The sequence below is a fragment of the Zootoca vivipara genome, chromosome 4 (assembly GCF_965207765.1).
Source record: "Zootoca vivipara chromosome 4, rZooViv2.hap1.1, whole genome shotgun sequence".
NCBI classification, from domain to species: domain Eukaryota; kingdom Metazoa; phylum Chordata; class Lepidosauria; order Squamata; family Lacertidae; genus Zootoca; species Zootoca vivipara.
The window spans coordinates 46,823,212-46,840,368 of record NC_142587.1 but is presented as its reverse complement, the minus strand read 5'-3'; positions in this window follow the sequence as shown (position 1 = coordinate 46,840,368).

Genomic DNA, 17,157 nt, shown 5'->3' with positions numbered 1-17,157 from the left:
CACAAAACCTCCATTAGGGAAGGGGGGAAAGATGGCAAGCCAATGTGCCATGCAATGCTCTGCAGTGCAGCTGAAGAGCTGGTTATTTTGCTTTTGTTTCTCAACAGCCTTGACATGCCTAAGAATTCTGACCTTTTCTCCTATCAGCACGAAGACAAGTAATTAGGCTGTTTAGAACTAAAGCATTCCAAATATCTGAATTCAGCAGGGGGAAAGGCTTCTTCTTTCTTAATGTGAGGAGCTGAGAAAGAACAAACTGGTAAACAGTTGCCTCTCTAAATGTGATTTCATTATTTGCAGGTTTCATTTCCCGCCTCTCAATTATGCTTACTGCATCATTGAAAAATCAATGTGAAACAGGGTCATATGCCTCAGGCAATAATTCTGTGGTAATGCCTGCCTTAATCACAGTCTTGCCCTTTAACATTTGACCTTTTCAAAATTAATTCTGCTCGCAACCATACAGAGAAAGTTTTACCTAACACCATCCATTCCAATGGAGGCTTCCTCCTTTAAATTTGAATGTAAATATTTCAGGATGCAGTCTTGCTGACACTTACTTGGGGACTAAGCTGCACTGAATTCAATTATGCTTTCTTTTGAGCAGATATTATAGAATTGCACTGTCAGTCAAATAATAATAATAAAATAACGCTGTCAGATTTTGATTTGCAAATTCGCTTTTTATTATTTATTCATCAGACAGATGTGATTCCCATGCTCCCAAACTATTGCTAAAGTTTGTTTTCAGTAGGAAAGGGGAAACAAAGTTCAATCTTTCATCTACACAAGGATGCCAATTATGCTAAAAACATTATACAAATACACTGAATACTATTACCAAATATTCCTACAGCAAATCATACAATGTTTAAATATCATCTGTTCAACACAGAATGAAGCAGTATATTCAACCTCTGTAATGGCAGCTAATGTTAAAAATGCATTTGAAAATTTGTTGTCCCATTTATTCCACCCCTGTATCTGCTCGTTTTTGGTTTTTTTTTTACTTCTGCATCTTGTTGTTGTTTAGTCCTTTAGTCATGTCCAACTCTTTGTGACCCCATGGACCAGAGCATGCCAGACACTCCTGTCTTCCACTGCCTCCCGCAGCTTGGTCGGTCAGACTCATGTCCGTAGCTTCGAGAACACTGTCCAACTATCTCGTCCTCTGTCGTCCCCTTCTCCTTGTGCCCTCCATCTTTCCCAACATCAGGGTCTTTCCCAGGGAATCTTCTCTTCTCATGAGGTGGCCAAAGTATTGGAGCCTCGGCTTCAGGATCTGTCCTTCCAGTGAGCACTCGGGGCAGATTTCCTTATAAGAATGGATAGGTTTGATCTTCTTGCAGTCCATGGGACTATTTCTACAAAATAGTGGCCATCTCCTTTCTGGCTAAAGCAATTTTGCATGAGAACTTGCGCAATAAAATGTAATATTTCCAGAGGGCAAATATATAGAGAGAGATAAAATAGGTTCTGAATATTGTGGCATTTGTTTCATACAGAGTGCGTTAAGGAAGCTGTTTTGTCATTCAGCTGCAATGAAAGAGGAGCACGCAGCCCAGTTGCTAACATGGTGCTACAGCACACAGAAATGTAAAGGTTTAGCTTCAATCACAGTATTTTAGAGCATATCACTAATGGTAACAGCTAGGAGAAAGATTAACCTAAACCCATCCATTGCCAGCATAAATGTGTTGATTCATATTATTACTCTCCACCCCGCCTACTCTGATGATTTCCCTATATGCATACCAACTTCTCAGATCCACTGTTAGGCAATTACTCACCTAAGCCTCACGGATGATAAAGCTGTAGGGAGAAATATAACCTCAGTCATATGCACTTCATCCCATCCCATCCATAGCAAAGCCAATGCATCTTGCTCTTTATTTGCTTGTTTGTCAAATCTTGTTACTGATCAGAAGTGACATTCTATATAATGTCAGACAAGAACCTGCACAAAGCAGTATTTTTGTATTTACCAAAAGGCTCAGCATCAAGTTTGGCACTGCTCCTTTACAGATTCAAATAGTTGGAAACTCCTTTTTGTCATGAGATTCCTTACACTAAACCTCCCTCTGCCCCACCAGACGGAGCAATTTCTTTGGCCGCACCTGCCTTGCAGGTTTTAGGGCTGACCCTACAATTATGCAGAATGGCAAAAGGTAAAGGACCCCTGGACAGTTAAGTCTAGTCAAAGGTGACTATGAGGTGTGGCATTCATCTCACTTCAGGCTGAGAGAGCCGGCGTTTGTCCACAGACAGCTTTCTGGCTCATGTGGTCAGCTTCTGGTGCAACAGAACGCTGTGACGGAAGCCAGAGTGCATGGAAATGCCATTTACTTTCCCGCCTCAGTGGTACCTATTTATCTACTTGCATTGGTGTGCTTTCGAACTGCTAGGTTGGCAGGAGCTGGGACAGAGTAACAGGAAATCACTTTGTCGTGCAGATTCGAACCGCCAACCTTCCAAACAGTAAACCCAAAAGGGTCAGTGGTTTAGACCACAGCATCACCTGCAACCCATACCACTGCTCTCTCAGTGCAGCCTTCTCCAGCCAGCGCCACATGGAGTTCTGCCTAATTTCTACCTCCTTGATTCCAGAGCACCTTGCCGCAAACCTCTGTATAAAAGGACAACTTTTTCTGTGTGACATCAGGCCATTGTTGTCCTGGCAACCTCCCCTCAGTTACCAGTAGGGTCTTTGCCTTGTAGATGTATTTTGCAATGTGTTAGTGTCAGGGCGGAGCCATCATCTCCTCTGCTCCTCTGGCAGAAAAACAAGCTCAGCCATTTCTGATTTAAACCCAAAAATCTAGAGGGGGAAATCCAAGAAAATGTATTTCTTAGCAAGGAGATTATTGGACTGAGTCTTTGCAATCTCACATAGTACAATCAAGAAAGTTGTTGTTGTTAATTATGATGATGATGCATATTTGGGATAGCAATTGTGTCTTCTTCTTGTACATTATTTTAGTACTGAATGAACTTTTTTTTGGGGGGGGTGTTTGCAGAGTTTTGTAAACCATAATTGAGAGAGGGCCAAGAAGCTCTTCTGGGTTCAGGGACTTGCATCTTTCACAGTCATTTTACTGTGTACACATACGTTCCTGTGTGTACCATAACAAACATGTACCTATTCCGGCGTATAAGACGACTGGGCGTATAAGACGACCCCCAACTTTCCCAGTTAAAATATAACTCGCCATATAAGAAATACAACCCAGCATATAAGACGTCCCCTGACTTTTGAGAAGATTTTCTTGGGTTAAAAGGTAGTCTTATACACAGGAATATACTATTTCTTTAGAATAGTGAGTGTTGTATGTGGCATATTTTATAGTTCAAAATAAATCAAGACCTCCCCCCCCCAAAAAAAAGAAATGTTTGTTCTTCTTTATTTCACTGATATAAAATAATTGCTATCATCAATTTATTTATTTGCTTTCTGGGAGGAAACTGTAAATTTTCCATCTAGTCCTTTTGCAGGTAAAGCGTTTAGAGGAGAAAGTGCAAACTGAATCTCTTTATCCTTTACTTAAATTTACCCACAAGGGTTATGAAATAATTAGGCTCCACACATTTATAAACTTACCTGCCTCCTTTTTTTCAAATGCTTTACTTGCCAAATCAAAACTGCCCAATCAAAACTGGGGTCTTGATATCAGGGGCGTAGCAAGGGGGGACGATGGGAGCGGGCGGCCCCAGGTGCCACCCTGGGGGGGGGGTGACACTCGGTGCGCCTCTCCCTGGCCTGCCCTTTGCCTCCGCCCGCATGCACCGAGCAGGTGAGCAACCAAGCTGCGGAGCGAGGCTTTTTACTGGGTGGCAGGGCAACGATGCCTCCCAAGCAGTCCAGTAAAAAACCTCGCTCCATGGCCTGCCAGCAGTGCTGCTCCAGCACCATATGGACGGTGCCCCACCGGCACCCTGTGATGCAGCACGCATGCACAGCGTTGCTATGTAGCGACGCGTGCGTCGTACATAGCGACGCTGCACATATGTGCTGCATCGCGGGTTGCCGCTCCAGGTGCCGGAGCGGCTTCCTCCGCCACTGCTTGATATTTCATTCTCAGTCTTCCCTTTTTTGTTGTTTAACTTCTAGAGATGGAGAATTATTGTGTGTCAGTTAAAATCAAATCGCTCTTACGTCTTCCTTTTCTTAGTGAACTGCACAGCATAAGCCAATCAAATGCGCTTACAAACACCTTTACAAAACGTGCCTTTTATTTTTTACATTGCCTTTGAGAACCAATTCGAAACAACCTCTGTTGCCGTATGAGCAGTGATTTGTTACCCATGCTGAGTCATGAGCAATCATTCTACCTAATTCAGTCTTAGTTCTTTGTTGGAAGTAGAACCAAGATGCCCATGGTAGTATAGAATCAGTGGCACATGTCCTCCTGTCCTGTTCCCTTTATAAATACCTGAGGAACGAGATCATCACCCTACTCCTTCTAACCATCCCAGGGCGCTCAACCATGGCCACAATGCATTTCCTTCTATCAGACCTAAATGACCACACAACAGCTAGGTTGCTAGCTACATTGCTGGGGCAATTAGAATAAGGGCCACCAACTGATTGATAATTCAGGATTCTAATTTGTGCTTTTATCAAATCCTCTTCTGTATACATTGTATCATTTGATTGTTGCTATGGCCTTTGGCTAATGCGAATAAGGTTTATTATTATTAAGATCCCCATTGCAGCTGCAAACACAGGTATCTTAAGTTCAGCTGCTTTTTCCAACAGAAAAGCAACTTCAGGAGGGAATGGTTTTTAACAAAGAAGCAGCAGGAATTGGGGGCAAAGGTTGCTTAATGACATCTCTGCCTCCTGTCCATTTTCTTCCCCTAGATTCCAGCTGTGCTAGAATAAACATGGAGTGTGAACAGTAGGAAGGAGCTTGGTGGGATGGAGGTGTTGTTCAGGGGAAATGGCCGCGAGGGGAAGGCTTTCCTCCTCCCACCGCTCCTCCTCCTGAAGCAATGTTAACCTAGTAAAAGCAGCTCTTGGGGTTTAAATACTCATCTCTGTGTGTAATACTGGCCTTCCTGGCTTTTCTCACTCCTACTACAACAATCGCAGTATTGGCTAGTTATTTATAACTGTAATATTTGTAAGCCCAAGAGGGCATTTAAAATGCTTCCCTCTATCCAGAACCTATAATTAGTCCCTCAGATTGTTCGTTGTGTTTATCCTCTTCTCTAGCTGTGGCCTTGAGACTCCATTTCCCATTTTTAAGCATCTTCTTGTACACCTTGTTCTGTCCCACAGTGAATAATTAATCTCACCAGCAGGCTTCTGCCTATTTGTGTCTCTAACCCTCGTTGAAGTAAATCTGAGATACAGTGACATTTCAGTCTTCAAAAGTTTTGCCTTTGAAATTAAGCTAATATTCTCTGCAGTAGAAAATTGCATATTATTATTCTGTACAGTATAGCCATCTACCCTCAGCTACTCCATCTTACTCACTGTATACAACATTGTATTTGAATTCCTCAAAATATTTGGAACAACAAAGCTGGAATACAGAGAAGTCTGCTCACAGAAGACAACCTGGGAAGCAACATACGGTTTATGGTGAGCTGTGTGTAGTTTCCAAAGCATGTTAATGAGGCATGATAATGATTTTGAAGATGCTAATTAATAACGTTCAGCATTTGAATTTAGGAATATCAAAGGGTAATAATCCAGACAGTGGAGCCAGACATTGTATCTCCTGGTGAGTCTCAATGTTTCTCCCAACTTTATTTAGTCACACAGTCTGATGCTGTGACAGAAAAGCCCTTTCTTGATCCATAGTTTTTGTCGTTGAAACTACAAGTCATCTATAAAACCAAACTGCCTCCATCAAGACAGGCTGCTTGAATCATGTGCCCTGAGTGTAGCTCTTAGGAATTGTGTATTTCAAAGAAATTGCCAAAATGTCCTCTGCTCTGGGAAGTGCTTGCCTAAGGTGCTTGTCAAATGCAAAATGACCATCTTTTGTCCAAACATTTACCAGCCCCATACCTTAATAGCCCATCTATCCCTTTAAAGTGACAAGCTCTAGACTCTTTAATCTTGTATAAGGAGTCAGGTTGGGGGAGCATTTTAGCATATTAAATGAAGGCTCATTGAAAAGGAAATACTCAAGTCACTTGATCATAGAGGTGGACTTTGCCTGGAGCTAAATTTGGCAGTTTGAATAGATTTGGCTGCTCACAGAAGTTGATTGGGTCAGTGTCCCAAAGACCTCTTTCTCTAATATTTCTTTGGGGGGAGGGGGAGGAAGTATCAGCCCATGAAAAACATCTCCCTTTGACTATTTTACTTGGGGGGGGATGTTATCCATCATGGTACGGTACTGACCCAGATGGGAGTAATTTGCTTCCTAATTTAAGGAGCAATCCTATGAGTGGAATTCAATGTTAATCCTACTAAGACTAGACTCATGGACAGGGCCAACTTGTGTTCATTAATTTCAGTAGGTCTACTCTGAGTTGTCTTGGTTGAGTACAACCCTAGGGGTTAATTTCAATTACTGTCTTGCTAGTGGAAGCTCATGCAAGGACTTCTGCTGGCACAGTAGGGCTTTCCACCCCTCTCTACCACTCACTGTGCACCTGCACCAAAGCTGTCAACCTTCCCTTTTTTTTGCTGGAAATTCCCTTATTCCAGAGCCATTTCCTGCTGCTATACTGGATTGTTAGATATACCATAGACTGCCCCCGGGACAGGTGAGGCTGCTGATCCCTTATTTTCAAATCCGAAAGTTGACATCTATGCCCTGCACTGCCAAAAATAATGGGTCAGGAGAACAGCACACAGGGGGGAGAACAGGGGGGATGGTTATGCCTGAGAAGCTGAAATACTTGTCCTGGTGGAATGATTGTTATAGTGCTATGATGAATTCCTCTCAGTGGCCCCTGTGAGGGATCCCTACCAGAGATCTACAGTGAGGATCTCCTTATCTGCTAGAGCAGGGCTGTCCAACAGGTCGATCGTGATCTACTAGTCAATTGCTGGATGCCCCTGGTTGATTGCGGGGTCCCACTCCCGAAAAAGCTCAATAACTTTGGCTCCCCCCAAAAAAGCTCAACAAATCTTGTCAATCCTATGGGTAGATCAGTGACATTTTTTTATAGTGGTTGTAGATCGCAGTCTCTTGGGAGTTGGACAACCCTGTGCTAGAGGAAAGGTTGGTCCATGTGCAGAGAGGGAAGTGCAACAGAGAACTCTGATGGGGTGGCTGGGGCAACCCAGTCAGATGGGCAGCATTTAAATATTATCATTATCATCATCATCATCATCATCATCATCATCATTAGTTTGTGAGCAATAAGGGCAGAAAGGGGCATTGTGGGGAGGGGTGTCATGGGCAAATCAGGGAAGGCTTGGATCCAGTATATATTTCCTTGATAGATACATGGAATGTAAGGTGCCCACTTATTCACCTCCAAAAATTTTTGAAATGCATCACAAAAAAGACTACAAAAGAGGTCACAGATTGACATTAAAATGCATGTGTGAATTTATATACTGTATATCTATAGACTGTACATTGTTCAAGACTCAAGGTTAAAGTAGGGTCGTCCAACCTGGCCTCAGATCAGCCATTTCCTCAATTTCCTTGGCATGTGAATGTAACTTTTTGATGCAGAGCCAGGGGCACAATTGCATGCATACGAGTCACCCAATTAAGCATGATTTTAGGAGGAAAAGTAAGCTTGTGAAGCCTGCTATTCCAGAAAGAAGTACAGATGAATGAGAAACATAAATCTTAGTGTTGGGATACCAGGTGACAAGAGTAAAAATGAAATGTTGTGTGCGGCAAGATTACTACTCTGGATATAACTTTAAGGTGAATACAAATATACTTTTACAAAGCAAGACTCAGCTTGGGTGGCTTTAAGGGGGAATTAGACAAATTCCTGGAGGATAAGGCTATAAATTGCTACTAGCCGCAATGGTTACTAGCCCCAGTCAGAGGCAGTAATGCTTCTGAATACCAGTTGCTAGAAACCAGAGGGAGGAAGAGGGCTCTTGTGCTTGAACCCTGCTTGTGGGTTTCCCATAAGCATCTGGTTGGCCACTGTGAGAACAGGATGCTAGACTGGCCTGATCCTGCAGGGCTCTTCTTAAGTTCTTCTTTCAAGAAGGAACAAAATCTGCCTTCCAGTTCCTCAGCAACATCTATTCTTGAGAAGTGTACTTAATATATTCTACGGCTTGCCACTCGAATATACGCCATATCAAATTTAGATTTTGTGTCATTCGATGCATTACGTACTGCTCTAACCTGCCAAGATGCCTCCAAAGCTTAGCCTCAGTACAGCTGAATTCAAATTGAAGCAGCGATTATGCTAAAGCACCTTACGCTGTTGGCAGAAAACTGACCTCGGTCTCCACAGGCAGCACTGAGCTGAAGCCCAGCCTATTGTAATAGGCTTGGAGTGACTTTTATTGACTGCTACCTAAAAGCTGTAGGGACCCAGGTGGCTCTGTGGGTTAAACCACTGAGCCTAGGGCTTGCTGATCAGAAGGTCGGCGGTTCGAATCCCTGTGACGGGGTGAGCTCCCGTTGCTTGGTCCCAGCTCCTGCCAACCTAGCAGTTCGAAAGCACATCAAAATGCAAGTAGATAAATAGGAACCGCTATAGCGGGAAGGTAAACGGCGTTTCCGTGTGCTGCTCTGGTTCGTCAGAAGTGGCTTTGTCATGCTGGCCACATGATCTGGAAACTATACGCCGGCTCCCTCGGCCAATAATGCGAGATGAGCGCGCAACCCCAGAGTCGGTCACGACTGGACCTAATGGTCAGGGGTCCCTTTACCTTTACCTAAAAGCTGTACACGTGAGTTTGTGTATTTCACAACAGAATTCAGATATTTTAGGCTGCAGGCTGCAGTTTAGCAAGGAGGTTCAGTTCCTGGAAGGGGTGATGTCACTGCAAAATCTTTCTTCTAATTCCGGCAACTTTTTTCCATGGCTCTGCTTTATATACAAGTGCTGAAATTGGGAACAGAAGAAGTTTCCACGTGGATGTCTCCCTGGGGGGTTCATTTGAAATCACAGAACCAGAACAGTTTATGCTAATTGTATTTATGAAGAGCACTTGAAAAATTAGATTCTGTAAGCAGACTCCCTTCATTCAGGGGAACATGGATTCTATTTAAACCTCATTCTGAATGCCATCACAAACTCTCCAAGTGTCCCTATTTTCCAGGGACAGTCCTGGATTGACAGAAGCCATGCAGGTTTCTGATTCCATCCCAGAATGTACTGCTTTTCCTTAGGACGTCCCTATTTTCATTGGAGAAATGTCAGAGGATATGGAGTTATGTCACTCCCGAGCCAAGGAGATAAGTAACTATACAACCTTTAGAAGACATCTGAAGGCAGTCCTGTATAGGGAAGCTTTTTAATGTTTAAATTTTTATTATACTTTTATATATGATGGAAGCTGCTGAGAGTGGCTGGGGTAACCCAGGCAGATGGGCAAAGGCAGAGCTAGCTACTCCAGCACCTGGGGGCGGAGCCAGCTGCCTGTAGGGGTGGGGCTAGCCAACTTCCATGGGGGCTGGGCTAGCCGGCTTCTGTGGAGCGGGGCTAGCTGCCTGCGGCGAGCGTCCTGGAGGGTGGCGCAGCGATGTCAAACCCCTCCCCCCAAGATGACACCCAGGGCAGGCTGCACTCACCGCACCCCCCTTCCTCCACCAGTGCAGATGAGCAGAGTATGAATAAATTATTATTATTATTATTATTATTATTATTATCATCATCATCATCATCATCATCCATCATCGTTGTCATCATCATGGAACAGGGCGTCCCTATTCTCATCAGAGAAATGTTGGAAGGTATGCAATCCCTTGATGGCAAATGTCTATAGGCAATTCTGATTTAGATATTCACAAGCAGCATCAGGATGTAAGAGAACTCCCATACACAGTAACTCCACAATGATATACTATCAGATAATAAGGATTCTCACCTGGCAACCTATCTGCAAGCTATTATCATTCCCTTGCAGGGTAGAAGCCTTCTGCTGCTCCCATGGTTTTCTCAAGCAATAACCCACTTAACCAGCTATTACTTATAAAAATATCTTCCTGAACAATGAAGAATGCATACAAGGACAACTGCTACAAGAAATAGATCTCTGATTTGTATCCTGAAGTAACATGGCTTGTCATTTTCAGAACCAGGAAAGACTAAGACTGTAAAGCTTTGCACTGTTGCTTGAGAGACAGTTCCATTGAACAGAGACTTCTAAGGAAATGTGTTTAGGATTCCACTCCACAGTTCCCTGCTCAGCAACACTGACATTGGTTAATCCTCCCACCTAAAAATGAGTGAAATTGCTCCTTTCAATATTATGACCTTTTCCCCATAAGTGTTTTCTAAAAAGAGCTTATTGGAGGAAAATAATATATAAGGATTTCTGCACTTGCAGAGCTTTTAAGGTGGATGACAACATTCTGCATCCACTGGGACTGTTTACCTTCAGATGCCCGGAATCTCTGTAACAGAAGTGGAACATAAGAACTGGAGAGCCATCACTTCTCCAGTGAACAAGCATGACAAGAATAAAAATATGGAGAGTGTTTGTTTAAGCAAGGAGAAAACTGACAGTTAAAATTCAGTCTGAAGAACTTCTTCTTACCCCATTGTCACATAATCCTATGCGTAAAGCCAAAACTTCAGTTGTAACATGTGATTCCACATGATTATGCTCCCCAGTCTTATTCTTGGACTATTTCAGAATAGTCCAGTTCTCTCATAGTCTATGAATCAGAATTTCTGGAAGCAAAGAAAGGGTTCTTCTCCCAGGCATCACAAAGTCACACAGCTAAATTAACTTGCTTACGAAGGCTTAAAACTTTTAATCAGGAGCTCTGCAACTAAGCCAGGATTTACTGACTGTGCAACTTTTTCTGAATGCTGTATGGAAAAGTGCATGAACCTGACCTTTGGAGAGTTTGTAAGTAAACCATTTTAAACTTGCCAAACGTATGGTCTTTTTCTATGCTAGGGGAAGAGGAAAGTTTTGGAACTCACAAAAGATTTTAAATCTCTCCTGAGGTTATCTTACCAAAGATTACTTGCCCCAGACTTGGATCTTGGCATCCAGGGAATTCTCCTTTTATTCCTGTTTTTCATTGAACCAACCTTTTTAAGTTCTAGGGGTTAGAAGAGGCAGCCAGGAAAGAAACACACCCACTTAGTGGTGTCAATGAAGACCAACAGAGAAGGAGTAGGTGATGGTTTAGGTGGGTGGCTTCCCTCCCTCTCACAATTCAGGTTACAGTCTGCACCATCATACAAGTCAATGTGCATTAGACTGGTCTGTCAGTTTTCTTTTCCTTAGTATGACTTGAATTTCCTTTTTTTTAAAATCTGATTTTTTTATTGAAAGTTTTCAACATAGAATACAATAAAAACAAAACTAATCTAAATAAAAATGGAGGAGAAAAGGGGAAAGAGAGGAGAAGAGAAAAGGAGAAAACAAAGAGAAAAATAGGAGGAGAGAAAGGGGGGGATACAGAGCCCCCTCTCAGTGATAGATCTTAACCTTTGTTTTGCACAGAAGGGAGTGGACCTTCCCAGTACTCACCTTGGAACTTCAATTTTCTCTCTCAGCTCCCACCCCGGGAGTTCTTCTCTTCCCTTCCTCTCACCCAGGGTCCTTCATTAATCGTCTGTCACCTAAAAATGACTTGAAATTTCATGAATCACAGGATTGGAAACCCAGTCCTCACTATGGAAATTAATATCATTTTGATGTCATTCTCTTTTAGCTTTTATCTGATCCTTGCATTTAATAATTTGATGTCCTACTTATTTTGGCTTTGGCGCTTGAGATGCACACACTCTGGGCATACTTAACTGAGCACTGCTAAGTTAGAATTTCCACTTGCATTGCCCTGAGCCAATGCATAATATAAATAATAGCCATATCTTGACAAATGTCCAAAACAAATGTGCCCCACACTTCTTAGCTTGTTTTTATATCTGTAAAAAAACAAAACAAATCCAGTGCCATGGGTTTAATTTTATGAATAGTTTAATCAGAATGATACAATGTTCATCTCTAGATGGCATTCTCTGTGCTGAAGCTATTTGCTGCCAGGAATTTACCACAAAATGTTAGTGGGTTGTTGTTGTTTTTCGTTTTTTCCTTTCGTGTCCCCCCCCCTCGTCATCATCATTCAGTGTAAGCAATGGAGCGATGAAGCTATTTTTTCCGCACACACAAAAACCCACCTCTTCCCCCGACCCAACGCAATGAATTAACCATCTGGAACAAGTACACAAACAAATGCAAAAACCAAATAATGGCCCTACCTCATTATGACTTGGCAGAGAAGTAGTAACTTGTAGCTGAAATGGGAAACAAATATTTGCCAGTACTCTGAATATTCAACTGCAGACTGTGTGCAGAGATACCTAGCAGATCTTCCTTGGTTTTTACTTTCCCCTCGCTGCTTCTTTTTTCTTTCACTGAATAAACTCTTGGTCTGCTTTACATTAATATTGAGAAATGTGCTTGTCAAAGTTGAGCAGGAGGGGTACCTATCTAGCTCCCACACCCTTTGGTAACAGGACTGAAGAGTGGGCCTGGGTTGTGCTATCTCTTCTGCTTATCCCCTTACCTCCCTTGCTTTTGGGGGGAGGCAGCAACAGAGAGCTTGTCAGTGAGCAAAGATGTCACAAGGTAAAGAGAAGACTTTCCTCTGAACTCTTCAGCTCCCTCAGCAATTTGAGAGAGGCAGTTCACAAAGGGCAATCCTTGCTGAAGTCACTTGCACCTCCCCAAAATGACTTTTTGGATGGGCAGGGCACCCTCATGAAACTTTTTTTCATTTCATTTCCCTTTTAATTTGTATACCACCTTTCTACGTATATTACTATACACAAGGTGAAGGTTTACAGGCTGAAGAAGCAAAAGAGATCACACATACTGTATTATAACAATCTGATCCAATACAGCTACACTATGATTTGTCAGACTCAAATGTTATTGTGTGCATATAATTTATATAATTCATAATTTGATTTATGTATAATTTGCTTTATGCACAAACAGAATTTCTCCATGATATACCAAAAAAAGTTCACACTGCTCTCATATATATATATATATATATATATATATATATATATATATATATGTTTAATTGACCCAGTTCTACAATTCTCATCAGCTATAACCCTTCTGTTATACTATTTTAATCTTTAAGGGGTCATTAAGATGACTCAGCTGTGGTAGCCAGATGTCATTAGGCACGTCATAACTCTAGCCTATTAAGTTTCCTATATTATAACTTCCCTATTAATAGAAGTTTCAGGAGGAAGTATTTGCAGTGTTAAACAAGGGCTTGTATAGCTGAAACTCTGACCACTCAACCTTCCAAAGGGAAACAGTGTGGAAATCTTTACTGAGCTGTGGCTGTTGCTGTTGTTGATATTATTATTATTATTATTATTATTATTATTATTATTATTATTTTAGTCCTTATTCTGATTTATGGTTGGTTGTGTGCTTTTTGGTGTTCTATTTCTTGTTTATGGCCACTTTTGTTATGGTTGCAATTATGCCATTTTTTCATGCTGTAAGCCGTTGTGAGGATGATTCAAACTATGGAAAGATGACATACCAATAAAATGATGAATGATGGAATTTTTGTTCTACAAGTGAAAATGTTCTTTGTGGGACATATTTTTCAGGAGGGAAAAATTAATGCTGTCCTTTTCCATTCTATATGTTCTTATGTTTGAATTGCATCTATATAAAAAAAGAAAATGTAGCACAATTAGTTTCTTCAGAAATGAGTTAATGTGTCTGTAAGGGATCAGGGATTTAGTTCCCAGGTTTGTTAGTCAATCGCTGCTAGACTGCACATGGGCACAACATTTTTTAAAACCATGGAAGTCTTCAGATATGTTTATTATAAAACCTTGTCCTTCCAAAGCTGCTTAGCCACATGGAACTTTAGTGGTTACACACTGTAAACATAGTGATTTACTGTAATAGCTCACACATTTTTAAGAGCCACGTCTTGTCTCCCTTTATATATCCTGGAAAAAGCAGCTAATAGAATCCAGGATGGATGAGCTTAAAAACTGCAGAACATGCTCATTTCTTTTTTTCTTTTTTTTGTAAATTTTTTATTAAAGGTTTTCTCAGTTTACAAAGACTTGGGCAATGTCTCTCATAGCTTTTTTACAGATCAGTTTCAATTGTTGAGACATTGGGGAGGAAAAGGGGGAGAGCGGTAGATAAGGGGAGGGGGTGGGGGTGGTGTGACAATGTTTCTAGTTTACTTAAAGTGTGTGGGGGGGGGTTGTCAGCATCGGTTGTGCAGGTTCTTTGTTGTGCATTTGTTTTCCGTTGATGGTGAGAGTTGGTGGGGTTGGCCTAGGATATAGTTTTCTTTTGTGATTGGCTGTGGTGGTCTGTTTTATGTGAGTAGGGTGGGCGGGTGTTCTGGGTCAGGTTAGCCATATTGATTTGTATGCTGTTGGTGGATTTCTGTCGTTGTCTTGTTGGGCTATGTATGTGATAAAGGGGAGCCATACTGGGGTGAAGCCGTCTTCTTCTATTTGACCCCGTGTCAATTTCAACTTATTGGTTAATTTTTCTAGTAGGGCTGTTTCCCATACCGTCTGGTACCACTGATCCATGTTTACTCCTGCCAGGTCTTTCCAGTGTCTGGTTATGGTGTTTCTGGTAGCTGAGAGTAAGTGGGTTATGAGTTCTTTGTGATGTAGGTGGGCATTATTGTCCTGGAAGATGTTTAGCAGGGCCAGTTCTGGGGTAGGTTCCAATGTTTGTTGGGTTATTTTGCCTATTTCTCTTACGGTTGTTCTCCAGAATTGTTGGGCTTTGGGGCATTCCCACCACATGTGGAAATATGTGCCTGTTGAGGTGCATCCTCTCCAGCATTTTGATGAGGTTCCTGGGCGTATTAGTGCTAGTTTTCGTGGTGTTAGGTACCACCTGTAGATGGTTTTCAGAGTGAGTTCTTTCCTTTTTGCTGATATGGATTTAAAGGGGGGTTTGGACCACATTCTGGTCCATTGAGTGGGGTTGATCTCATAGCCTATGTCTTCTTCCCATTGTTTTTTTATTGTGTCTGGGGAGTTTGTGGTATTTTGGAGCAGTATTTTATATATTGCAGATACCATCCCTTTGCCGAGACCCTTTGTCGTTAGGAGGTTTTCAAAAGGTGTCAGGGGTCTTGTTGCTGCTAATTTTATTGCTGGCTTGTTTAAGAGGGCATGTAATTGGTGTTGTGCTAACCAGGGTATTTGGGTGTCTTCTAGTTTATCCTGTATTTCTTGTGTTGTCAGAGGTATGTTATTTTTATAGAAGTCTGTTAGGCGATATAGGCCTTTGGTTTGCCAGGTTTTTGTTTGGATGTTTTGTGCTGCATGGTGGAATAATGGATGGTAGACCAGGGGGAGTAGTGGGGATGTGGTTGGGGATAGTTTGTCCGTTTCTGTTTTCCATGCTTTGAACATGGTTTGTGTGTACCTATTAAGTGTTGTGGGGATCTTTCTTAGTTTGTTTGGGAGGAATGGGTATGCTGTGGTGCTGATATTTTCAATTGTGTCTCTCTCTAAGTGTATCCATTGTTTTGTCTCATCTTCCAGTATGTACGGGATTATATGTCGTATTTGATTGGCCCTATAATATGTTTCTATGTTAGGGATTCCCCATCCTCCTTGTGAGGTGGGGAGGTGCAGGTATTTGGTGCTTATTCTTGGTTTTTTATGTGAGAAGATGAAGGAGTGCAGTTTCCCCTGCCATCTGCGGAGTTGAATTGGGGGGATCCAGATTGGGAGGGTTTGGAATAAGTAGGTTAATTTTGGGAGAGTGATCATTTTGATCATTGCCATTTTATCTGAGAGGGTGAAGTTCATGTTGTCCCATCTCTTCAGGTCTTTGTTTATTTGTCGCCACAAGGGTTTATAGTTGTGTAGGTATAGTTTGTTGAGATTTTTGGTTATTTGTACCCCTAGGTATCTGAACTTGGTGTGACAGAGTTTTATTTTGGTGATATTAGTGAGTTCCTTCTGGGTGTGGGGAGGAGTGTTGAAGCACATGGCTTCTGATTTTGCAAAGTTTACTCGCAGGCCTGACACCGTTGCAAATGTGTTGAGTTCTCTGGTTAGGGAGATTGCTGTATTTAAGGGGTCTGATGTTGTGACCATTAGGTCATCTGCAAAGAGCCCTATTTTATATGTTCTGCCTTTAATTTCCACTCCCCTGATGTCTGTGGCTGCACGGATTCGGATTGCCAGCGGTTCTAGGGCCAGTATAAATAGGAAGGGGGATAGCGGGCATCCTTGTTTTGTGCCCCTTTGGATTTTTATGCTATTCGAGTCTATGTTGTTGATTCTGCATTTTGCTGAGGCTTGGGAGTATATTTGTTTGAGGATTTGTAGAAAGTTTGGGCCAAATTTCATGCTAGTTAATACTGCTAACAGGTATTTCCATTCTAGGCAATCAAAGGCCTTGAGGATGTCTAGAGACATAATTGTCAGTGGGGTTTTGGTTGCCTTGCTGTGTTCGATTAGGTTCAGCAGTTTTCTGATGGGGTCTGTGATATTGCGACCAGGGACGAATCCGGTCTGATCTGGGGCTACTAAGTTGCATAAGAAGTTTTTTAAGCGGTTGGCCAGGATTGATGTGAATATCTTGTAGTCTTGGTTTATTAATGAGATTGGGCGATATGATTCAACTTTGAAATTGTCCTTCTGTGGTTTTGGGATGGAGACTATTTTGGAGTGTGTCCAGGTTTTGGGGATGGGTCCCCCTTTCATGATGTCATTAAATAGGCGGGTCATGTGTGGCATTAGGGGTTCTTTGAATTTCTTATAGAATTCTGCTGTGAAGCCGTCTGGACCTGGGGCCTTGTGTGGTTTCAGGTTTTTGAGGACCATGTCTATTTCCTCTGGGGTGATGGGCCTGTCCATGTATTCCTGTTCTTCATCTGTTAAGGTAGGCATGGTCAGTCCTGCTATGAATTCTTTTATTTCCTTCTCAGGTGGGTTGTGGGAGGTGTATAAATTAGAGTAAAATTCTGCAAATTCTGAAGTTATTTCTTTGGGGGAGAATGTTGTGTTGCCATCTTTTTTGGTGATGCAGTGTATTCTTGC